Consider the following 7,104-nt stretch of genomic DNA (forward strand, 5'->3'; position numbering starts at 1 on the left):
AAAAAAAAATTGCAAATACAACCTTGAATTTTTTTCTCTTGTTTATTTTGCGGATTGATTTTTCTATGTTTATGCCATAGTGTTTTACTCATAGTACTTTATGGTAAATTTTCACATCTTTTCATCATTTTCTTGACATTTCTTCTTCCAAAAGAACATTAAAATATTTTAACTGGTTCCCTCAACAGGCCCATTGGGAATTTTTATTATTAAATTGAGCCTGACATGTTCATCATATTGCCCTCCCTTCTGTTTCTCCAGTTACTTTAGTTTTGTTTTAATTCTTTCATAAAATATTCTTGCTTTCATTGTGTAGCTCATATCCTTTTCACAAGTTCGTGGCAATTTTTAAAGCTATCTCCCGCTAGAGCATGGGAAAAAAGCTACCAATATGACTCATGTATATGCGTGTGTGTGGGCATGTGTGTGCATGGATACATGTGCCACAGCACGCATGAGGTGGTCAGAGAGCAACGTATGGGAGTGAGCTCTCTCCTCCATTATGTAGGCCCCAGGGCTCAAATTCAGTTTGTCAGGCTTGGCTGCAAGTGTTTGGCATCTGGACCATCTCACCAGTCCTGATTTATATATATTTTCACATGCATGCTTATTTTTACCATAGTAGCTTATCCATTTTAATTGTGCTTTAGAAGCCTTTTGAATTTTATTACGTATAGTCATATCAGAAAAAGTTGTGAATTAACGGGCTGGAGAGATGGCTCAGTGGTTAAGAGCATTTCCTGGTGTTCGGAGGATCAGAGTTCAGTTCCCAGCACCCATGTCCAGCAGCTCACCACTGTCAGTAACATAAGCTCTAGGACATCCAAAGCCGCAGGTCTCTTCCAGGACCTGCTCTCATGTGTGCAGTACCCCCTCCCGTAACTGGAAATATTAAAAATACTATACTAAAATAATATACAATATACTAATTTTCCCCTTTGCATGCTGAATCATTTACAATAAGACAATGCTGACTGGTATACTTAATATTATAAGCATTTCTGTTACTCCTGATCTTGTTCTATTTTTTTCCTTTTTTTTTTTTGAGACAGTGTCTCATATTTTCCCTGGCTGGCCTGGAACTTGTTATGTAGATCAGACTGCCTTCAAACTCAAAGGGAGCCACCTGCTTTTGTCTCCCTAAGTGTTGGGCTTAAAGGCCTGTGACCACCGAACCTGGTCAAGTTTTTACTTCTTGAAAATAAAAAATAAAACCCTTGCTCTACTATCAGGCCCCGTTCTTATTAGTTTGGCCTGTGGCTGGGAAGAAAAGATAGAGGGGCCACACTTGGTGTTATCGTGTGGAGAGTTGGAAACAGGGCGAGAAAAAGAGGGGGAGGGGAGAGGGAGCGGAACTGACGGAGAGACAGAATCCTGAAGGACAGACTCGCCACAACTCCCTACCTACTCCTGTGGTATCAGAACTTTCTCAGCACAGAGCCCCGTGACATCACCAACCTCTCAAAGGCTCCACTCCTTAATATGGTTATAAAAGCAATTCAATTCAAGACGAGTTTTGGAGGGAACATTCAGACCGCAGCACCTCCCAGTCCCTCGGAGACCATTGGAAGCGCTGCACAGTTCCTGTACATGAGCCACCACCTTCTGCTAAGCTCCCAGTGGCTCAGCTGCCTTTTAACAACCAGTAAATGCCTCTGGGAGAAAAAACGACAGTGGCCGCGGGTCCCTCCTCGGCTCTCAAGTCTTCTTTGTACTGATAGCTTGCTTGATACTCTTTAAGACTTTTTAAACACTCGCTTGCCTGTTTGTTTGTTCTGGTTGTGCTTAGTGGGAGTGCTGGTGTGCAAGAACTTACTTCACTCTTGCCGCAAAGAGAAAAATCAACATTTTGGTTTTTTTTCCCCTTGTTTCTTTTAGTTCAGTGGGTCTTTGATATTTGCATTTCGTTCTGTCATCCTAATTTCCACAGTCACAAAGTGGGAGTTCTGAATTTATATGGGTTCAGTCTCCATCCCCAGTCCCTGCACTTTCTGTTTGTTTGTTTTGATTTTTAGCTCTTCATTGTGAATCAATATTTGGTTGGGCGGACTGTAGTCACAGAAATGTTCCCCCTCCTGGGCTCCTCTTCCTCCTGTTCCAACCGCCTTGATTTCTTTCCAAGTTCCTTTCCGCAGCTGCTCTCCTTGAATTCTTGCTTCCTGCTTGTGTTAGTGTTTCTTTACTGTTAGACCTTTCTAGGCTACGTGTCCCATCGCGTGCTGGAGCAGATCCTTTAAATTCCTGAAAAGGGTTTGGGAGGTAAATTTTAAGCCCTTGCATGTCTGAAAATGTCTTCAGACTCTTCTCACCCTTGACAGTTGAAGCAACATTATCCTGCCCTTTGTACACCATGTAGAAACACGGATGAGACATCCTCGAGGGATAATCATATTATTCCTTTGAAATAATCGGTTTTTCTTCTTTGGAAACTTGGTTTTTCTTTATTTTTGGCATTCTGATATTTGGCTTTAGTAGGCCCAAGTATTTTTGTCTTTAATTTTTAAAATTTATTACGGGGTGTATGGGTGATGGATGTGGGGCCGGAGGCACATGCCATGCCTTCATGGGGAGGGCAGAGGACGACTTTGGGGGTTAGTTCTCTTCTGTTATCTTTACGTGGGTTCTGCGAACGGAACTAACATCATCAGACTTGCTCAGCAAGTGTTTTACCCAATGAGCCATTCTCTCTGGTCCTATATTTAAAAGTTTCATTTTTCTTGGATTTGATTGCTGTTTGAAAAAAAGTTGTTTGAGCCGGGTGGTGGTGGTGCACACCTTTAATCCCAGCACTTTGGAGGCAGAGGCAGCCTGGTCTACAGAGTGAGTTCCAGGACAGCCAGGGCTGTTATACAGAGAAACCCTGTCTCAAAAAACAAACAAACAAACAAACAAACAAATAAATAAATTGTGTGTGTGTGTGTGAGTGTGTGTGTGTGTGTGTGTTAGCTGGAGTTACAAACAGTTGGGAGCCATTAGAATGGGTGCTGGGAATTGAACATGGGTCTTATGCAAAAGTTGCAATCACTCTTAGCTGCTGAAGCATCTCTCTAGCCCCCCACCCCACACGAGTCGCTCTAAAATATGAAAATCGGTGTTCAGTTTTTCATCTTATTTAAAAATTATTTTCTCCTTCTTATTTTCTTTAGCTCGCCTGGAAGTCCCGTTCATTCAGCCCCGGCACTACTCAATCTGTTCTTGTTGCAACTTTTCTCTCACGTTTTAATCTCCTTTGTTTCCTGTTTGCTTGATGTTCCAAGAAAGTGACTCAGAAAGACTTCTCCAGCCAGAGTTTGTGATATTCCAAACTTTTTATTTTGTATCTTTCACAGGTTTGTCTTCAACAGTTAATTCCTGCTTTATGAACGAGATAGCCTGTCTAATCTTTCTGCAGATCTTAGGTAGAATTAATTCTAAGTCATCTTTTATTTGCTGCATCTACCCTTTAGAACATCCACGTAAGTCAGAGCCTTATGAGATTCATTTATTACACGGCATCCATCCAGAGAAATCTAGGTCAGCGGCTAAAATTCTTAACAGGTCATTTTTAGCTTTACTTTAATCTCTTGAGAAGAACCAAAGGAGGAATACATTTTTAATTCCCACCTGACGTCTCAAATGTCCCCTCCCTCCTCTGCCACCTCTCTCAAGCCTGTCACACCACTGATAATGTATCTCTGAAAAGTCTCTCTATCATTTCCCAGCCCTCCTGCAGGCCCCCGGAAATCCCATCTGTGCAGCTAGCTCCCCCCACTCTATCCTTTGCCCATCTTCTTCCTATTGGAATATACAGAACTACAAAAAAAATCAAACCAGAAAAACAATCCCCTCTTTTTTGGTAGATTTTCCTGTGTAGTCTCTCCAATAAAGAAAACCCAGGAGGAGGAAGGTTTTTCCTTTAGAAACTGAACGCAATGAGAAGGAAGAGCGCGCACTTTTTCAAGGAAGTCAAGTGTCTCTAAATCTAATGGCGCCCAGAAACCACTTCTTCAGTTGAGTTCTCATCTCGTTCCCTCTGGACTGAGCTTCCATACTTGTTTATTTATTTTCATTTCCTGGAGTTCCTGCTGAGCCTGACTGAATTCACCAGGAGTTCTTGCCCTAAACTTTAGAGCCAGGAAGCAGCAGACAGTCCCCACTTTCTGCCCAGCACATGGGCTAGGAAGTTCCGCTCGCTTAATTTACATGTGTGCAGGCTCTTGTCAGATGGCTTAAGTTAGTTTCTTTATCTTTATGAATGCGTGTGTGTATGCGTGTCTCGTCTGCCAGGGTGTGCATGTGGCGGTCCGAGGCCGACGTTTGGGAGCTGGTTCTCTCCTTCCACCTAGGTCCTTGGGAACAACTCTCAGGCTGTTTGGCTTTTCTCTCCCAAGTCCTTACTCTGTTTTGTTGTTGTTGCTGTTTGGCACAATGTTCTCACCATGCAACCCAGACTGGCCTATAGTTAGTTTCTACCCTTTGGTCTCTGCCTCCTTGAGTGATGGGTTAACAAGAGCAGGCCACCACCATGCCTTTGCTCAAGTGACCTTTCTTGAGAACTTGAAGCAAGTCCAGGGTCGAGAGAACTGCTCAGTGCTTTGAAACAGCGTTTTAGGTTTCATTTCATGTTTGCCTGGGCTTTCAAAACATTTCATAACTCATCCTGTTCAACTGCAGCAAATTAGAGGGCGCAGTCGTCCAACTGGGCTCTTGGGAGGAGGCCTGCTGTCTTAGTTTGCTTCCTCTTTGTGATAAAGACCATGACTAATGGCAACTTGGGGAGGAAAGGGTTTATTTCAGCTTAGACTTTTGAGTAACTAATAGTTGATCATGGAGTGAAATCAGGGTAGGAACTCAAACACAGCGGGAACCTGGAGGCAGGAGCTAACGTAGAGGCCATGGAGGGGTGCTGGCTCCTCATGGCTAGCTCAGCCTACTTTCTTACAGAACCCAGGATCACCTGCTCAGGGGTGGCAAATGGGCTGGGCCCTTCTGCATCAATTGTAAATCAGGAAAACTGCCCTCAGGGGTGGAAGACGTGGTTCGGTGGTTAAGAGGACAGACTGCTCTTCCAGAGGACACCCTCGAGGTGCCTTACAAGCGGCCATCTGTAACAGCAGTTCCCGAGGATTGTCTGGCCTCCGTGGGAATCATGCATGCATACCGGGCACAGACATGTGTGGGCAAACAATCACACAAAATGAAACGATAAAACATTTTAATAAAACAAAAGAAAATGACCCTCGGACTCCCCTGATGACAGTCTGACGGAGGCGTTTTCTCATTTCCGGTTCCCTCTTCCCAGATGACTCTCGTTTGTGTCAAGATGACAAAAGCAAGCAAATCAAAGCAACCAGTCCACATGAATCCAGGTTTCAAATGCAAACCACTCTAGTCTTGCTCATCACAACCAGCCCAGTTTGTAGCGACGGTTTTGAGACAAGATTTCATCAAGTAATCCAGGCTGGCCTCGAACAAATCATCTTCCTTCCCTGGCCTCCTAGGTGCTGGGATTCATGAGTTTGCACTACCAGGCTTCTCTCCAGTTTGTGCTTTGAACTGGTCCTTTACTCCAGGTTTATAGCAGAATCATGTCTGAGCTTTTGGAGAAAATCGATAATATGGTAACCCCAGATTAGCCGAAGCCGTCCATGCGAGAGCCGTGGAAGTGAGGATGAGAGCTAAGGGGAATCATGATCCTGATCACAAGCCAGAGTTACAGGTCCGTGGTTCCCAATAGAGGTTCTCAACTCTAGCTGCACAGTAGCCTGCCCTGGGCTCATCTAAAAATAGTCCCTCTGCACAGGAGTCATCTCAGGCCAGAACATGATTCTCTAGGAGAGAGGCTCAGGCATCAGTATGTTTGCTTTTTTTTTTTCTAAATAACGCTCCCCAGATGATTGAACATGCAGTCAAGTTGAAAAACCAGTGTTCAACTGTGTTTGGTCCTATAAGACTTTGAGAAAGTGGGGGAGTGGGGAGGGGAACCAGAGTTCCTGGTTGGTGCTTTGGGTCCCTGTCACCTGTGGACTTCTTCCCAGTAGGTGATGTGTATTGAGAGTTGTTGCAGTCTGCACCAACAGCGAGGGTCCTTGTGCTTTTTACTGACAGACACTCTGATAAACTGGCACGTGGATCGCAGCGTTGGTCCATGTTGCTCTTCTCTCTATGGGTAGAAAGCCCACGAAACACACTCATGAGAGTCACTTAAAGCTTGCCCAGTTCGCTGTAGTATTTCGTTGCCTACTCTAGTCACAGAATGAAGTCTTTTGACCTGGTAGTTGAAGAGCTGTTTCTCACACACTTCTTAGGTTTCTGGTACGCCCACGTTGCCACAAACCTCACAGAGGCTGCCAAGCTGTGGGAGCTTATGGTGCTGTTGGAACCATGAAGGGTTGGTTCTAGGAGCATCTTGAACAAAGGCAAATTTGGTCATAAATATCCTGTCTCTGGAAATTTCTCTCAGTTCAGTTTCTGAAGAAATTGGACATTGGTGGGGTGGAAATTAGGTGTTCTCTCTCTCTCTCTCTCTCTCTCTCTCTCTCTCTCTCTCTCTCTCATTCATGCGAGTGTACTTGCTCCTTACTTGCCTGTGGAGGACAGAGTGGGATGTCAGATGTGGGGTGTCTGTCTGTCTTTCTCTTTCACAATTTGCCTTATTAGCCTTAAGACCTGGTTTCCTCACTGAACTGGAAGCTTGCTATTTGGGCTGGGTGGGTTGGCCAGTGACCTCCCAGGACTCCACCCCTAGAGTTACAAGGATGTGCAGCTGCGCATGGCACTTTACTTGAGTGCTGGAGATTTGAACTTGGGTCTTCTTGCTTGCAGGACAAGTGCCCTTACCCACTGAACTATTATCCTAGCCCTAGGGGTTATGTTTTTGAGATAGAATTTCTCTGTTATTATTATCCTCGGCTGTCCTGGAACTAGCTCTGTAGACCAGGCTGCCCTCCAACTCACAGAGATCCACCCGCCTCTGCCTCCAGAGTGCTGGGATTAAAAGCCTGCGCCACCACTGCCCAGCTGGGGGCTGGGGGTTAGGTTTTAAAGGACATCTGATTTATAACTTAACATTTTGAGGCTTGCACATAGATGAGATTTTATCTGGTATGTGTTGTAATAGGAGAG

Source organism: Microtus ochrogaster, unplaced genomic scaffold (genome assembly GCF_000317375.1).
Source record: "Microtus ochrogaster isolate Prairie Vole_2 unplaced genomic scaffold, MicOch1.0 UNK131, whole genome shotgun sequence".
Taxonomy (NCBI): Eukaryota; Metazoa; Chordata; class Mammalia; order Rodentia; family Cricetidae; genus Microtus; species Microtus ochrogaster.